The sequence below is a fragment of the Pelobates fuscus genome, chromosome 2, assembly GCF_036172605.1.
Source record: "Pelobates fuscus isolate aPelFus1 chromosome 2, aPelFus1.pri, whole genome shotgun sequence".
NCBI lineage: Eukaryota > Metazoa > Chordata > Amphibia > Anura > Pelobatidae > Pelobates > Pelobates fuscus.
This window is the reverse complement of record NC_086318.1, coordinates 229,237,669-229,256,241: the sequence shown is the minus strand read 5'-3', so window position 1 is coordinate 229,256,241 and position 18,573 is coordinate 229,237,669.

The window sequence follows — 18,573 nt, the reverse complement described above, 5'->3', positions numbered from 1 at the left end:
TCATGGAACAATCAAACACAATATTAAATAAGTAAATAATTTACTGATCATACCCAGATTGCGGGTGTGACGGTAGTAATCTGTATCACCGTTCAATATTCCCTTTTTCCCAATAGTAGCACATTCCCAATAATCCACAGGAATAAATATCGCTGGTATCGCCAAATAATCCACACATGAGCCAAAGCTTAATGCTGGAACAAGACTGATTTTTAATGACACAAACTCTGCTTTTATGCAATTCTCCCATGCAAGGGAGACGCCCACAGACAATTATACATTAGCCAATCACACACTGGTTACATTCCACACATCTCCTCCCCTTAGCTTGAGAGGAAACCCAATTATCCGTACAGTTTAAAACATACTTTTTACCCAACTTTCATAACTCTAAAACAATACATCCAATATTGTCGAACGCACTTCGATTCCAGCCGAAGTGCTGAAGTTCCTGAGAAGGTAAGGGTCAGCGGTGTTCGTGCAAATGCGTAGCTGATTTTAGTTACATAGATTGAGTGGCACGCACCGCTGACCGCGTTCGACTAAATTAAAATGGCCGCCGCCACGTGTTCGGTTTTCGAATGGTGGCCACTTCGACGACTTCGGCACTTCGACTGCATCCGAATTGCCAATTTAAAAGTACAAATCCTTTCTCTGGAAGTTAAAGGGCCAGCAGCAGCACAACGAAAATCCATTGTGCCCAAATCTTGTATTTAAAGGGCCAAACCTCCCAGGGACCATAATCACATGGCAAGAGGCTGGCAAGCAGTCCTCTCCAGGTAAAAGTGGCGAGGTTAATTTTGCCACAGCGGGAATTTTTTAACACCTGCTTGTCTTAATAAAAAGCAGAGACCTATTATTTAGCAACCATAAAGCACATTGTGAAAGGTGCTAAACTATTATATATATATTTTTTCTAAACTATTATAGAAAAATATATTAAAATAAAGCTCAAAGAGGAGCCAAAATGTTGTCTCCACTTCTTTGTTTCAAATTAAAAAGACTGCCTTTCAGAAAAAAACTTGATGTCCTCAGGGATTGGCCCTCCATTTCTGGAGCATCCTGCAGGAAGTATGCCCCCCTTTTTAATTGTGTGTATTACACTCTTGTTTATTTTTTGCAAACATCATTATTGACATGAGCATAACTCTATTTCTAACTTTAACATAAATCTCTAGATGTGTATGTTTCATAGCACACACAAGTTTGCCTTCTTTATGAGTAAATAAAATTTAATTTTAAGTAAATTAATTTTAAGTGGAAAACTCTACTTAAAAATACTGCTTTCTCCACCTGCAAATCAATTATTCAGTATAGCATTGTCACGGACTGCTATGATAAAGAACAATAGAATCTACTACTTGTATGGAGGTTGGTATAGTTACTCCCTAGCCTGTGCCTCTAGCGCTAGGAAGAGGAGCATGGGAAAGAATCTCCCCGGACACTAAGGAAGGGAGAAGGTGACTGCTGGATAGGCTAAGGGGCTGGTCTAAGGGGAATATTTTTGTAGCAACATGGGGGCTGATATAAGGGTGCCCAAGGGGAGGGGACTCACCAGTTGCCGAGAAAGAGTTAAAGAATCCTAAATTTCCCTGGAAACAGCCAAAGGCAACCTCTAACCGCTAACAACTCTAACAAACCACCAGTTCGAACCTGAAGACCTTGGAGATATCAAGTGACGGTCATGGCGGTTTCACGTAATGGCTTAGTGGTCTTACTACAAGCTTACCTGGAATCACACAATACTGTATGCCTGGATGAGGTTCTGGTAGGGGTGGAGCAGAGTTCTGGGTCAGGGGTGGAGGAGAGAGCGATGTGCGGAGTCTCTGGAAGGCAGTTGGAGGGCCAGGCGGACTAGGCCTCCCACGCATCTGTCCCCAAGTCCGGTGACGAGAAGCGGAGCCATGCAGGGAGGCCAGGAGCTGGACAAAGTCAGTTGGCGTTCTTAGAAGGCTTATTGCATTAGGGTAAGTCCTGCTTGGCAGCCAAAACATCTTTATTGGCATTGGCCTTTTTATTTTGGTTCTTGGGTTGGCGGGATATCTCAAAGAATTTTGTTATTTAGTGTGTGGTTCGGGGCTGGAGGCATAGGAAGGGTCCCAATAGTCCTAGGCCAATTATGGTTGCGCTGTTGTTGCAATTGTTGTCCTCCTTGCATAGGGTATGCTCCTCGGATTACGAAACATTATTATTTCAGGTGGCATTTTCTTTTTGTTTCTTTGGAGCGCTCCGGTCGGCAAGTTGGTTTCGCAGAACCTCCAGTCGGCTTCTCCATTATTTCTTTCAGACGTTCAGTGGTCTGATGCTGTGGTGGACATACGGGTTTGCCATTCCAAGACGGACATGGTAGGTAAAGGTTCATGGGTGCAGATTGGTTCTACCGAGGTTCAGTTTTGACCTGTTCAATTGTGTCAGCGGTATTAGCCACTTTTAAGTTGTATGTTCGACCAAGCTTGTTATGAATATGTTTTGTAGGTCTCGACCCGCGGTACATATGGGTTTTGGGGCATTCATCCATTTACTGGGCTTAAGGTTGAGCTGAGGAGCACCCATGCAGACGGAATTTGAGGCTTTTATTTGAGGTACAAAAAGAGAAGTCCTGCGCTCACTCCCATCACTACTGGGCCAGCAGCAATGACTACAGTACACATCAGACCAATATATAGTAAAAACCAAAGATAAAAAAAGGAAACCTGCACTCTCTCCTTAATCCCTATGTATATTTAGACAAATGGAGGTCATTTAGTTGCTCCAATGGCCATTGGAGGAATTGCCCGCCTGCCAACGTCAAGGCAGACCCCCCTAAAGCGGGTCCTACACTGACCCTTCAGCCTGCTTCCTTGAGCTTCTGGCAAAGATATCTCTAATGATACAGAGAGGGGCATTTCTTATATACACCCCTGTATACTTATTAACCCTTAATAGGGAACACATGGGATGGGCGACAGCATTGTAACAAGGCTGTGTGATACAAAGTAAATACAAATACAAAAAGAGAAGTCCTGCGCTCACTCCCATCTGCCTTGACGTTGGCAGGCGGGCATTCCCTCCAATGGCCATTGGAGCAACTAAATGACCTCCATTTGTCTAAATATACATAGGGATTAAGGAGAGAGCGCAGGTAACTTTTTCTTTTCTTTGGTTTTTGCTATATATTGGGGCTGATGTGTACTGTGGTCATTGCTGCCAGCCCAGTAGTGATGGGAGTAAGTGCAGGACTTCTCTTTTTGTATTTGTATTTTCTTTGTATCACACAGCCTTGTTACAATGCTGCCGCCCATCCCATGTGTTCCCTATTAAGGGTTAATAAGTATATAGGGGCGTATATAAAAAAATTACCCTCTCTGTCTCATTAGAGATATCTTTGCCAGAAGCTCAAGGAAGCAGGCTGAAGGGTCAGTGTTAGGACCCACTTAGGGGGGTCTGCCTTGACATTGGCAGGCGGGCATTCCCTCCAATGGCTATTGGAGCAACTAAATGACCTCCATTTGTCTAAATATACATAGGGATTAAGGAGAGAGCACAGGTAACTTTTTATTTTCTTTTATTTGAGGTAGCCTGGGTTAGGTGGATGGGCATCAGGGGTTTAACATGGGATCAGGTTTATCCCGAGTGTGTGGCACTAAGCAGGTTTGTGTCCGGTATGGTTACACTAGTCATTCACGCGGGTGGCAAAATCTTGGGCCATAAAACACGATCTAGCTCGTTGCTACGCACTCTTTAAGGACCTGACGCTGATATGGTTCGAAGTTATTCCTAGACCATGTTGGCAAGGGTCTCCTCATGCTCGGGGAATGGACAGGAGTAGGTCTGAACGTAATATGGCAGTATCCAGGTTTGTATATAATCTGGGTGGGTGGGTAGTTAGGCATGTGGAGCTAGAGGGTGACAACGTGTGTGTGATGAGGAAGGATGGTGTGCATCTAAATTTTATTGGGCTGGACATTTTTAACACGGGACTTCAGTCAAGTTTGGAAACTGCGCTGTCTGCGGGGGGTGCAATGCCGAGGAGGGTGGATAGTTAGGGGTGGCATAGTGGTGGCGGTATTCCTGGCAAGCACAGATACAGGGGATCTGTCAGTTCCTGCATTGGCTTCCAGTTAGATATAGGTCTCAATTTAAAATTCTGGTGCTTGCTTACAAGTCCCTACATAATGCTGCTCCAACCTACCTATCCTCCCTTATACACATGTATGTCCCATCGAGGCCCCTATGCTCTGCCAAAGACCTAGGTCTATCCTCTGCCTGTACTCCAACCTCTGATGCTCGCCGCCAAGATTTCTCCATGGCTGCATCTCTTCTGTGGAACTCCCTTCCCTTCTCCGTAAGACTTTCACCCAGTCTCCACTCATTCAAAAAACCATTGATAACTCACTTCTTCAAGAAAGCATATCAATTAAACTGTTAGCAGGTTTTATCCCTCAACCCCCCATGACTACTCTCCTGCAACTGTCAAAAATTACCTACTAAGCCCTCAATTAATACTTTTCTAACAACGTACTTCATACCCCTATTTTTACCCTTTGTGTCACTATACCCCACTCCCTCTAGCATGTAAGTTCATTGAGCAGGGCCCCCCACCCCTCTGTTCCTAAACCTCCAGTTGTCTGGTTACAATTACATGTCTTTTAGTCCACCCATTGTACAGTGCTACGGAATCTGATGGCGCTATATAAATAATAAAATAATAATAATAATGAAACTGCCGAATCAGCTTGGTGAGTCGCAGTCTGCCAAGAGCTGATGGCGGTTGGCAGGCTGCACTGGACTCTTGAATTTATGGTTTAAACTGTCTGTTGGAGAGACACCCCAACATCTAACAGGTCAATGTGTTGCTGGCACTGTTTTGGTTATATAAATAAAGCTGTGGCCCAAAAATATATAAGTCTCATGAGTTTTATTGGGCAACGGATTGCGGATTGAATCAGCAATCATGAAAGTTGGTATAGTTACTCCCTAGCCTTTGCTTCGAGCGCTAGGTAGAGGAGTATTGGAATGGAGTGACTGATGTCACTTTATTCAGATGTTGGTGTGCTGCCAATGAAACTAAAATGTTGGCATTATGCTTTGGGGAAGTTTAATCAAGTCGGACCAATACTAACACAGCGCAGGTGAGACATAGGTGTGACTGCAGGAGGATGTTGCAATAGTGTAACATCAATAGAGCTGTGTTTAATAATAAGACCGATTGCTGCAATATGTAGTTTCCTGGTCTGTAATCCTCTGCATATTTTAACCTCTCACATTGGAGAGAGGTACTAATTTCAGATGTCTCTTTGTTATATATTAGTCTCTTTTTCTTTCTCTTTGTTATTGGTATTAGTCTTTCTTTCTTCCTCTCTCTCTGTCTCTCCCTCTGAATGGGCGGCTTCAACAAATTAAATTCCTCAATAAAACATAATATGCTATATGGTGATATCTACACATAAATAAAAGAACATTTACACATGTACATGCACCTAGCAAATCTGTTTTCTGTTTTGCTCTTTGTCGATAATTATTTTTAGTACAATTATTATTATTATTATGTTGTATTTTAAGCTTTTGAGTTAGAGTACTTTATTTCGAGTCAGAATCCTTTAAATTCAAAATCCCAATTCAGATTTAGTTTTTTGGTATTTTTACTACAACAAGAATACCTTTTAAGCATGCTGCAGTACAAGGAATATCCTCAATAAAATAATTACAATGTTACTATACTTAATGAGATGAATGAACACTTGAATTTCGATTTCTGTATTGTATATTTTACTTCTTCTATTTGCTATATTTATACTATATTTCTATATTTTTTATTAAGGAAATGCATTTTTGGTGGTCATATTTACAATATCAAGTTTTCCAGAACCTACAGCAAACTAACACCTCTTCATGGGGTCTGTTACAGATTACAGCCACCTTTTGAATATAGTTGATGCACAGAAAAAAATATTGTTGTGGTTTAAATTTATGAAAAACACACACTTCAAGTTAAAATCATAAAAAAATATAATTGGAAAAAGTTTCCTTAACTAAAGGAATTAATAGCCAATGCGTTTAAGCTTCCTGAAATTCTTTAGTCAAGGTTTGAAAGAATAAATATTTCCAACATTTTTAAACAAATAAGATTTTTACAACCGGCATGTTCAGTATTAAAATAAAATGTACTGTTTTAAGATTTTGCTGAAGGGTCAGCCAGTATCATTCTACCGTAGAAATAGCATTAAACAATAATTCTCGTGAAGTTAGGCACGCCAGAATAAACAGTGCCTCAAACCAGGGAAATGGAAAGCACATGGGTTTTTGTCAAGTTTTTGTATATATATTATCAGTTTTTTTGTTGAACATTCCAGAATGACAGGTTCACCTCCACTAAAACAAATATGTCTGCAAATGAACCTTTTTAATTAATGAGCTTAAATTAAACACTACAGGGAGATTTACTAAGCTGTTAAAAATAGGCGAGATTTCAGTGTACGGAAAATTCCATTGCCTTATAGATACATTTGTAAAGATGGGGGGACTGTTTTACTGATGCCTTTTTTTATGTATAATGTGAAGTTGCAATTTATTCTTCTTGGCAGTGTGTTTTTTTTTTTTTTCTCGTGACACTTTTATAAGCTCTGTCACATATGGTAATTTCATAAAATATAGTAGCTTAACTGCATAGTCTGAGTAAAATTAATAAATTCAAATGGGATATTTATTAAAGTCAATTATAATGCGAATTTCACAATTATCCCCAAATATGCAAATCAATTACATGTGATTTAAAAGCAAATATAGTAATTCAGCTATTTAATGGTGACCTAAATCTCTTCAGTTTGGAAAAACGGCGCCTTAGAGGGGATATGATAACATTATACAAATATATTCGGGGCCAGTACAAACCATTATCTGGAAATCTATTCATGAACAGGGCTATACATAGGACACGAGGTCACACATTTAGGCTTGAAGAAAGGAGATTTCATCTAAGGCAAAGAAAATGTTTTTTTACAGTAAGAGCAATAAGGATATGGAATTCATTGCCGGAAGAGGTGGTTTTGTCAGAGTCTATACAGATGTTTAAATTGCAATTGGATAAATACTTGCAAAAACATAACATACAGGGATACAATTTCTAATTAGTGGGCTAATAGCTGCTTGATCAAAGGAGACATCTGACTGCTATTTTGGGGTCAAGAAGGAATTTTTTCCTAGTTTGTTGCAAAATTGGAAGCGCTTCAGACTGGGTTTTTTTGCCTTCTTTTGGCTCAACAGCAAAAGCATATGTGAGGAAGGCTGAACTTGATGGACGCAAGTCTCTTTTCAGCTATGTAACTATGTAACTATGTAATTACATCTAAAATGTACTTGCATTACAAACTGGGATGGGGTACTGCATCTCAAACCTTTTCTAGTTCCTAGCAAGTTCAAAGGAGCTACTAGCACTATAAACAGTGCAACCAGTGCAAAAAGTTAGGAAACTTTTGCATTTTGTCAGTAGAGAGAATAACACTATATTACACAATCATGGTGCATTACACAATGAAAATAATAACATTCGCTTACAAAGTGGAATAGACACTATACTCTTTTGGCTGGCAATGAGGAAAGAGATAAAATGTCAATTTGTCAAATTTGCTATAGTTAAGAGACCCTGTGATATGCCTTGCCAGTATCATCCTATATAAACTGAGAAAATTATCTCTCTCTGTTAACAAAAATAATAAAATTAAACAAATAGTGGGGTCACTGGGACCTAAATAATACATTGTAGGGGGCCTGATGAGTGGCCTCTACAATTTCCCTGATCTCATGGGCTTTGTGCTGAAGAAACCAATGATAATGAGGTACAGGATGTGGTCAGTACCCTGGACCCTTTATACCTCTCAAGCCTTAACATCATCAGGCACCAACTTATTGTGTGTTTGTTTTTTTTACTGTAAAGTCTATCAGTGCCACATGCTGCAGCACTTGGATGGTAATGGTTACTTTGAACTTTTTATGTAGTTGCTATTATGGTAATGTATTAAAGTCACAAAGGGACTTATCATAGATACAGGTAAATAAAGGGTTAAAAAGCCTTTTTGTCTTCCCACGTCTGCAAGGGTTAAAAGCAAGAATTCTATCCCTGTCTGTTATCTTGCAAGCAAAACCTCCCGTTTCTCTGTCTCACTGGTCAAGATAACCTTTGCATAGTTTAGAGAAGACGTGCTAGACATGCACAGTAGATTTTCTGAAATACGTAATGTTATATGAATAATTATACTTTTCGCACTGAACGTCTATGATTGGTTGATTTTGTCTTCTGTTGGATACACCCCTATGAAAACTGTGTTACATAGTTACATAGCTGAAAAGAGACTTGCGTCCATCAAGTTCAGCCTTCCTCACATTTGTTTTTTGCTGTTGATCCAAAAGAAGGCAAAAAAAAAAAACAGTTTGAAGCACTTCCAATTTTGCAACAAGCTAGGAAAAAAAAATCCTTCTTGACCCCAGAATGGCAGTCAGATTTATCCTTGGATCAAGCCGTTATTACCCTACATAGAAAGATTTTATCCTTTAATATCCTGTTTTTGCAAGTGTGCATCTAGTAGCTGTTTGAATATCTGTATGGACTCTGATAAAACCACTTCTTCAGGCAGAGAATTCCACATCCTTATTATTCTTACAGAAAAAAAACACTTTTCTTTGCCTTAGACAAAATCTTCTTTCTTCCAGTCTAAACGCATGACCTTGTGTCCTATGTAAAGTCCGGTTTGTGAATAGATTTCCACACAATGGTTTGTATTGGCCACAAATATATTTTTATAATGTTATCATATCCCCTCTCAGGCGACGTTTTTCTAAACTAAATAGGTTTAAATTTGTTAACCTTTCTTCATAGCTGATATGTTCCATTCCTTTTATTAATTTTGTAGACTGCCTTTGCACTTTTTCTAGTGCCATAATATCCTTCTTTAGAACAGGTGCCCAAAATTGCACAGCATATTCAATATGTGGTCTTACCAGTGATTTATAAAGAGACAAAATTATATTCTTGTCCCGTGAATTAACGCCCTTTTTCATGCATGACAATACCTTACTGGCCTTGGCCACTGCTGATTGACATTGCACATTGTTGCATAGTTTGTTGTGTATAACAATTCCCAAGTCCTTTTCGTGTGTTGTTATCCCTAATTCGCTTCAATTAAGGGTATAAGTTGCTTGTGTATTCTTTATGCCGAAGTGCATAACTTTGCATTTTTCAACATTAAATTTCATCTGCCATTTGAGTGTCCAGTCCCCCAGTCTATCTAAATCCCTCTGCAGCAAAGTAATATCTTGAGAGTTTTGTGTCATCTGCAAACACTGAAACATGACTTTAAATGCTGTCTTCAAGATCAATTATAAACATGTTAAATAGAAGGGGTCCCAGAACAGACCCCTGAGGGACACCACTTGCCACCTCTGTCCAGCTTGAAAATTTACCATTAATGACAACTCTTTGTTCTCTGTTTTTAAGCCAATGTTCTGCCCAAGAACAAGCATTTTCATCTAGACCGATTTCCTTGAGTTTGACCACTAATCTATTGTGTGGAACTGTATCAAATGCCTTGGCAAAATCCAAATAGATCACATCCACTGCAACACCCTGTTCTATACTTCTACTTACTTCTTCGTAGAATGCAATCAAGTTAGTTTGACATGACCTGTGCTTCATAAAACCATGCTGATTTTTGCTGATAACCATGTTCTTCTCAAGGAATTCTTGAATATTATCCCTTAATAACCTTTCAAATATTTTTCCAGCCACAGAAGTTAAGCTCACAGGTCTTTAATTTCCAGGCAAGGATTTTGAACCCTTTTTGAATATAGGACCCACATCCGCCTTCATCCAATCCTCCAGAACACTTCCTGAAAGAAAAGAATCTTGAAAGATAAAATACAGAGGTTCACTTATTTCTACACTTAGTTCCTTAAGTACTCGTGGATGGATATCGTCAGGCCCTGGAGCTTTGTTTATATTAACTTTCTTTAGTTGCTGCAGCACCTTGTCTTGAGTTAACCAATTACAATTACTCTGCAAGTTTTTAGTAGCAATCAGTTTGCACATCTATTGCCATGTGTTCTTCCTTAATATATGCAGAGGAGAAATAGTTATTTAAAATTCCTGCCTTTTCCTGGTCTTCATTAACTAACCCCCCGTTTCAGTTTTTAGTGTACCTACACTTTCATTTTTGGGATTTTTAGAATTTCTGTACTTAAAAAATGCTTTGGGGTTGGTTTTGCTCTCTTATGCTATCATTTTTTCATTTTGAAGTTTAGCAAATCTAATTGCCTTTTTGCACGCATTATTTGCTTCCCTATGTATTTTATAAGATGCATCTGATTTATCTGATTTAAATGCTTTAAATGCCCTTTTCTTATTTTTAATCTCTTGTTTTACTTGTCTACTAAGCCACATTGGTTTTAATTTGTTTCTTTTATAGTTATTACCCAATGGTACATACTGAGAAATGTACATTTCTAATATTTGTTGGAAGATAATCCATTTATCCTCAGTGTTCTTTTCACTAAAGAGTTTATGCCAGTCAATATATTGTAAAGCTGCCCTTAAATTATTGAAACTGGCCTTTTTAAAATGACATGTTTTAGTATACCCCACGTGCTTTTGTTTTTTTGAGTTTATTTCAAAGGACACTATATTGTGATCACTATTTCCCAAGTGCTCACCTACTTGAATGTTGGTCAATAGATCAACATTGTTTGTTAAAACCAGGTCCCGACAAGTATCCATTCTAGTTGGTGCTTGTACTAGTTGTGACATGAAGGTGTAATTTAACAAGTTTAAGGGGTTAAAAACCTAATTCCCTTTGCTGAGCTACTAGTCCCTCTGTCCCAATTTATGTCCGGGTAATTCAAATCTCCAATAATTAACGTGTTACCCAGATTTGCAGCTTTCTCAATTTGCTCAAGCAGCTGTTGTTCCTCGTCAATATTAACATTAGGTGGTTTATAACATATCCCAACCAATAGTTGGTTTCCCTTCTTTTCCCCCAAGCAGATATTTACCTATAAAGCTTCCACATTTTCCTCATCGCATTCCACTTGCTTAAGATTTGGCTTTAAATCATGGTTGACATACAAACATACCCCACCACCCTTCTTGTTTTTCCTATCCTTCCTAAATAACATGTACCCATTTAAGTTAACTGCCCAGTCATGTGTCTCATCCCACCATGTTTCAGTTATGCCTATTATCTCAAATTGTTTAGTGTATGCTAATGCCTCTAGTTCCCCCATTTTGTTATTTAGGCTCCTTGCATTAGTAAGAATAAATTTAATATCATGAGTCACTTGTACTTTTTGTGAATTATCAACATTACATACCTTCTCTGTTCTGAGCTTGCCCTTCCGTCTCCACCCCCCTTATACTGTGCTAAAGCCCATCTACTTTCTGTCCTATCTCCATTTTGTAGATTGCTCTGACCCTCCCCCCTTACTACTAGTTTAAAATCTCCTCCAACCTTCTAGCCATCCTATCCCCCAGCACTGCAGACCCTCTCCCGTTTAGGTGCAATCCATCACTACTATAAAGATTGTACCCAAGCACAAAGTCGGCCCAGTGCTCTAAAAACCCCAAACTCTCCTTCCTGCACCAAGACTTAAGCAACGCATTGACCTCTCTAATCTCCCGCTGCCTTTCCACTGAAGCGCATGGCACAGGTAATATCTCCTTTTCTTAAGTTTGCTACTTAATTCCCTGAAATCATTCTTTAGGACCTTCCATCTTCCTCTTACTTTGTCACTGGTACCAACATGGACCATGACCGCTAGGTCATCCCCAGCCCCTCCCAATAATCCATTCACTCTGTCAGCAACATGCCAGACTTGAGCTTCCGAGAGACAGCAAACTGTCCTGTTGAGCCGATCAGAGTGGTAGATTGCCCTATCTACTCTCCTAATGATAGAGTCCCCTACCCCCACAACCTGTCTTGCCTTCCTTACATTTTGATCCCCACCCGTACTAGGGGGGCTGTTACCTCGGCTGAGTAACAGCTTACTCTAATACAGCTACTCCTGAGCTGATGCTCCAAACATCTTTACTCAAACGGGCAAACCTGCTAGGTTGCACTAAATCAGGACTAGCTAGCCCTCTCCTCTTCTCTTACCCCCTGCTTCCTCGCCCCACTGTCACCCAGCTACATGCCTGTTCCCCATATGTCTTATCTCCTCCCTCTCCACTACCTGTCCCCACTAAACTCTGCTTAGTGAGCAGAGGACTCCTCTCAAGATTGTCAATCTCCCTCAAAGTTGCGATTTGCTTTTCGAGATCTCCAATCTGAGCTTCCAGAGAAGCCTCTCGCACACAACCGTCACAGAGGTATGGACCCTGGACGGGTACATTCAGGCATCCATACATGCAACAAGATGCGCATTGAGTCAAACCACCAATCTTGCTGACACTCATTTCCCCAGATAGAGGACAGTCAAACAGTTACCTTGTTATTTTAAACCTCTTGTTTGTTTCAACTCCTGGTTTTCTAACTCCTACTCGAAAGAGTCTACTTAATAGAGTCTGCTTTCAAATAATGTGAGCAAGCTCAGTGAGTTAGGGGTGTGCCTTTATGGGGATACAAATCCCACACAGGTGCAATTAATTAACACTCCCCCAATCAATCAAGCAGCAGCACAAAAAAGGGGGTGTTTGTTTCATATATACTCTGTACCTCCCTTAAAAAAGCCACTATTTTTTTTTGGAACTTCATAATGAATGATGTACATTAAGTGTTTTCTGCAGTGAACATACAAAATGATTAAGGAAAGCAGGACGTGTTAACTGCATAAGTCCATGGCAGCATAAGGGTTACATATCCTGCAAATTTTGCAGCCTAACATGCACTAAACAAAATAAGTTCAAATATATAAATTATTGGAGTAACCCTTTGATTGATTAACTTTGGAAACTTGTTGGTGTTCTGAAGCAGACAATATCTGCTAACTGTTAGCATTAAGTGAAGAGAAAGTACATGATTGACTCACTCTTTATTATTGGTCTCAAAGAAGAAATGGCAGAATATAGTTAGTAAAATTAAATATGACAGGGAGCAAAGAAAATTAAATTTTTAGTATGATTTGCACAAAATTGGTATTGCAGAACAAATGACAGCTTGACCATATGGACAGGTGAATCAGCATTCCCCCTTTTTTTTTTATTCAGTGACTTGAATGGCTGATGGTAAATCCCTTACAATATGTTAGGGACCAGGAGACAAGCAGGGGTCAGTCACTAGAGCGGGTAGTCAGACGAGCCAGGATCAGGAGAACGGAGAGCAGCGGAGTCAGGAACAAGGCCAGAGTCAGGAACCAGGAAAAAACAGGAAACACAGGAACAAGGAGACTTCTGGGGAACAGGAAACCACGCAAGGGCAAGGAGGTACTGGGATTTGCTGCCCTAATAGGCTGCACTGATTAGCAGCAGGGTTGATTACTATTCTCAGGTGAGTAACCGTGGCAACATACTGACGGAGCTGATCGTTTATATCAGCTGAAAAAGGAAGGGTTGCTGTTTAAAACAGCAAAGAAACCCTGACACAATACTGACAGAGTACAGTTACAGTTTTTTTTTTATGCAATGAACATTAATACTGCAGGACAAAATGGAGGAAGGACTAGTGAAACTGATGAATTTTCAGAAAATATCCACTATATAACAAATCATTAATGATGGTTAATAAACAAGTAAGAGGCCCCTCTCCTGCAACTGTCAAAAATGACCTACTAAGCCCTCAATTAATACTTTTCTAACAACCTACTTCATACCCCTACTTTTACCCTTTGTGTCACTTTACCCCACTCCCTCTAGAATGTAAGCTCATTGAGCAGGGCCCTCCACCTCTCTGTTCCTGTACGTCCAGTTGTCTGGTTACAATTATATGTATGTTAGTCCACCCATTGTACAGCGCTACGAAATTTGATGGCGCTATATAAATAATAAAATAATAATAATGGTTCTTTGATTAATTTCTTCCCAGTTTTTTTAATACTATGCTATCTTATCACCTACTTTTCACAAATATGTATTTCTAAGGCTCGGAAAGTAAAATTAAATATAGAAATACACACACTGTTGCATTCATCTATATTTAAAATAGAGCATTGTCATCTTCATCTTTATCCCTGACAATAATTGTGTTAGAAAACCGTATTTGAATATAGAGCGCAAAGAGAGAGAGAGAGAGAGAAAGAGAGAAAAAAAAGAAAATACTGGATTGTGATGTCAAATGTCAATTCTTTTAGACACATTTAAAAGAAAACATAGTATCCCAGGTTAAAATGATCTATGCAAGGTATAAATGATTTTCAGAGTTTTATTTAGTGATTTGATTGACAGTAAGCTGATAGTGTTCCTTTAATTGTTTTGCAATTTTACAGCTGTTATATGTTTTTTGCACTAAGTATTGTTCTATCTTAATGTAGGGTCAGTATTTTCTTGCTGGTAAATTGGTAAACTGCCATAAAATATTTGCACATTTTTTTTTGTGAAGCATTAAATTTTTACGATAAAACAGACAAATAAGTTAATTTAAAAAAATCCATGTGAATTTCTAGTTTTTAGATAATACAGTAAAATTTTAACAATTTAGCTTTCAATTTGGCCTATAACTTGAAATTCACGTTGATTTCACTATGAATTACCATAATGCATGTTGTTGAACAAACCTGTCTATGTTTGTATTTAATTTTTATATATTTTTCTACAAAAATTATAGTCCACTTATTGTAATAAAACCCAAAAAGTAATTTTGAATTTGAGTGTTCTGGTATGACATTCTATATATACTATTTTATGATGCTAATATGCCAGTTCAAGAATTCAATTGTTAGTACTGCTGTGGTTTCAATCAAAATCTACAGTAGCTGAAAATTCTGCATAATTGGTAGATGGGAGGCCAAACTCTGATCATTTCCATGCCTGTGTTAAGAACCTCATAGCTCTAACTAAGCAATTTTTACATTCTGACAACTTTAACCACATCATAAGCAGTTTAAACGCACTGTGCTTACATCCAACTTTTATTCCAAATGATACTTAATGCCTACTTGTAATCACAGACTTTTAGCAATCATTATGTTTCATTTTATGAATTCAATATATGCAAGTGTGTCTTTATTTGATTAAAAAAAAAACACAATTTCTTTAACATTAATATACCAACGCTATATTTTTCTGCTATATTGAATGTAAAACTATTAAGTGCATGTAAAGAAAGTTGGAAGAACATCACCGAGTATGTGAAAATACCCCATTGAGAACTGTTTGGAGTTAGTCAAGTAATCACTTTTTGTAAATAAATGAAGTGTGAAACTTGACTTTTACAAAAAGGTATTAATAATAAAGTGAGACATAAAAAACAGAATCTGTAAAACAAATTGAGTGTTTCAGAAGTCAAGAAGATGTAAATCGCATAAAACAGCTACTAGCCCTCCCCGTGATCCTTTCTCCATTTTTTTTCCTTGTCTAGAGAGATACTGTCTTTTTTAATCATAAGAAGATTAAGATTAAAAATGAGAAAAATTAAATCAGATATATAATTAAATCTAAAATAAATAAATCTAAAAGCCAGAATATGTAAAAACCTCAAAGTGTTTGAGAAGGCACATAACATGTAAGAACATTACTCCTTTCTTGACTGCTGACTCCTTCGATCACCAAATCCCGTTACCTTCCATTCCCAGTAAGTAACGCAGCACCATGTTAAGTGGGTAAGGGAAACGGCCACAGTTCTATTTAAACCAGCATAACCAAATACTGCCAGCTGCTGGTTTTACCCAGCAGACAGGTAAAGTTTAAAATTCTTCCAGAGCCTCTTCAGCCTGTCCTTCATCATCAACCAAATTCAGGCTGCGACTCCCCAAGCCCGTCCGGGCATTATTTATTTACCAAACTTGCTGGTGCAGGAAAGCCACCACTGCAGACCCCCACCCTTGCTAGAGGGAGGGGGATGCATCCCCTAAAGCCAGCGCCTGTGAAATTATTGGTTGTAACCCCATATTGAATGTATCCAAACAGACATGAGTCAGATGTACAAATCAGTACGCATAGATTATGGTTATCTCCTTCTAGTCCAACATGAGGAATCACCCAAGCATAGTATGAATCATGATATTGTCATGTTGAAGTGACATCCACCTCACTATACCCCTTTTTGTGTTGGGCGCTCTTGACCCAGGTAATTACCACCAGCGTGGATCAGCAGTATAACACAGAAAAGGCCACCTTAAACAGAATTGCCTCCAATGGAGAAACACAAATAGCAGGCAGGATCCCACTTAAGTCTTCCAGTGAGTGTACAAATACAGAATGCCTAACGACCGCCATCAGTTTACGTCTCCAACAGTGCAACACCAGCTGAACCACAAATGCTTTAGTCACATACCCCCTCACATGAAGTGCATTAAGATTGAAAGAGCTGACATACCCTGTTCCACTGACACGGATGTCCCTTGATGTTTCAAGTCAGAAACAGGCCTACTTTCTGAAGAAGACCAACCAAATTGATCCCACACCGTCCTGAATGCTGGCCAAGACCAAGGAGACAGGGACCTGTCAATCATGTCAGTCAAGTTCCAAAACTGAGGTTCCAGAAACATTCAGGGCCTTCCACAAGCCTCTGTCTATGGAGTCACCTCCCGAAATTCATCCTACTGGAAGCATGAAAGAGAGTCAGCAATACATTAGACACACCTGGCACATGCACTCAAACCAAATATTAAATTCCAAGCAATGCAGAACCAACCGCCGCAATAAGGCCCATCCTGGAAGAGAACCCAAAGACAACTGGTTAACGACATGAACCACACTAAGGTTATCTGTACGGAAAATAACCTGCTTCTTTGCCAAAGCCGAGACCCAGAGCTTGACCGGCACTACAATCGGGAATAGCACCAAAAAGGAATGTGACCACACATCATATCCCTAAAAAAAAGCACCAAAACCATACCGAGCCACAGCCTCCGTGAACAGCTCAAAGGCCAAGTTAGACACTGTTTAACTGTGCCAAAATGTCTGACCATTGTAACCCATGAGGAACAAAACTCAAAACTCCCAAAAGGCGAGTAAAGTTAAAAGGTAGATAAATACCAACCACAGCCAAGGAAAGTCAGTGGCTGAAAGCAAGCCCCATGATCATGACTTACAGCCAAAATTAAAATGGCCCTGTAGGGATTACAGAATTCAAATAGCCCAATTGGGAGCCCCTCGAACCTGACCAACTAGAGATGACAACCTGAAGCTTGGTCTCCAGCAAGTGTAACACTTTATCAGCCAACTGTATCTAAATCCCCAGGAAGAAATAATCATACTAGGGCCGCCGTTTTCTCCTCAGCTTCTGGAACCCCAAAATCCACCATAACACTATGAAAGTGGAACAACAAGTCCGTACAAACCTGAGAACCAAACTATTGCAGAAGAGATGGACAAACTGCTACACTGACAAACAAGAAGTTGTCGAGATAGTGAAGGAGGGAAGAACAGCCTGACACCCGTGCTACGATCTATTCCAACAAGGAACTGAAAACTTCAAAATAAAAACAAGAAATCTAACAACCCATGAGAAGGCACATGTCGAAGAAAAATCACCCTGAATCTGACACCCCAACAGAAGAAATCAATCTGGGTGAGCTGGCAGCAACCGAAAAGCCAACTGGATATCGGACATCGCCAACAGGGCTCTAGGTCCTGCTCCGCGAACCAAGTCCAAAGCCAGAGCGAAAGAAGCGTATCGCACCCGACAGCCCTCCTTTGAAATCCCATTGTGAACCAAGGACCCCGAAGGGTAAGACAGATTTCTGCCATACGTCCCAGCTCCTCCTCCTTCCCTAGCTTGGCTGCCAGGACCCCCTCCTTACCCGAACCGAGGACAGTTTAGGCGCAACTATGCCTCTTCCGATGGAGTAAACGTGAGCCACTGCACCAGTATTTATGCCCTCACTGGCGTCCTTGGACGCCGACCTCGGGAGGGGTTTTCACCTCATAAAACAATGGACGGCTGGGTGAGCCCCACCACAGTAGGAGCACTCATGCTTAAACCTACAACTGCTGTACCCTCTGCAGTGGCTCTCCTTAAAGAGCCAAAAGATTCTTGTGACCCGCCGACGCTCCTCCGGAAGTGCTGGCGGCCGTCAGAAAGTAAGATGCTGATGGACAACAGGGATAAATGAGAAGCAACCACAGGTTTCCGTCTTGCACACCGAAATCCAGGTTTGGCCTAACCGCCGTATTTTATTTATTTTTTTCTAAACTGCTGGTCGTAATTAAGCCCATCGTATTTAAACCCACCGTACACAATATAAGCCCCCCAAATCAAGTCCAAATACGTAAACAGTAACAGGGCCTTTTCTGGAAACTTAGTTGATAGGATGCTAGCATCAGGGCCAGACTGGCCCACTGGGATACCGGGAAATTTCCCGGTGGGCCGTTGGCACATGGTGCTGGGCAGACAGCTGTCTGTTCAGGCAGCCGCAGGGGTATCTGTGATGGCGGCCGCAGGGGGAACTGTGTTGTCTCTGCTCCCCCACCCTTGTGCACTACTTAATAAGACTGGGATATTCCGGTCCCGGTCT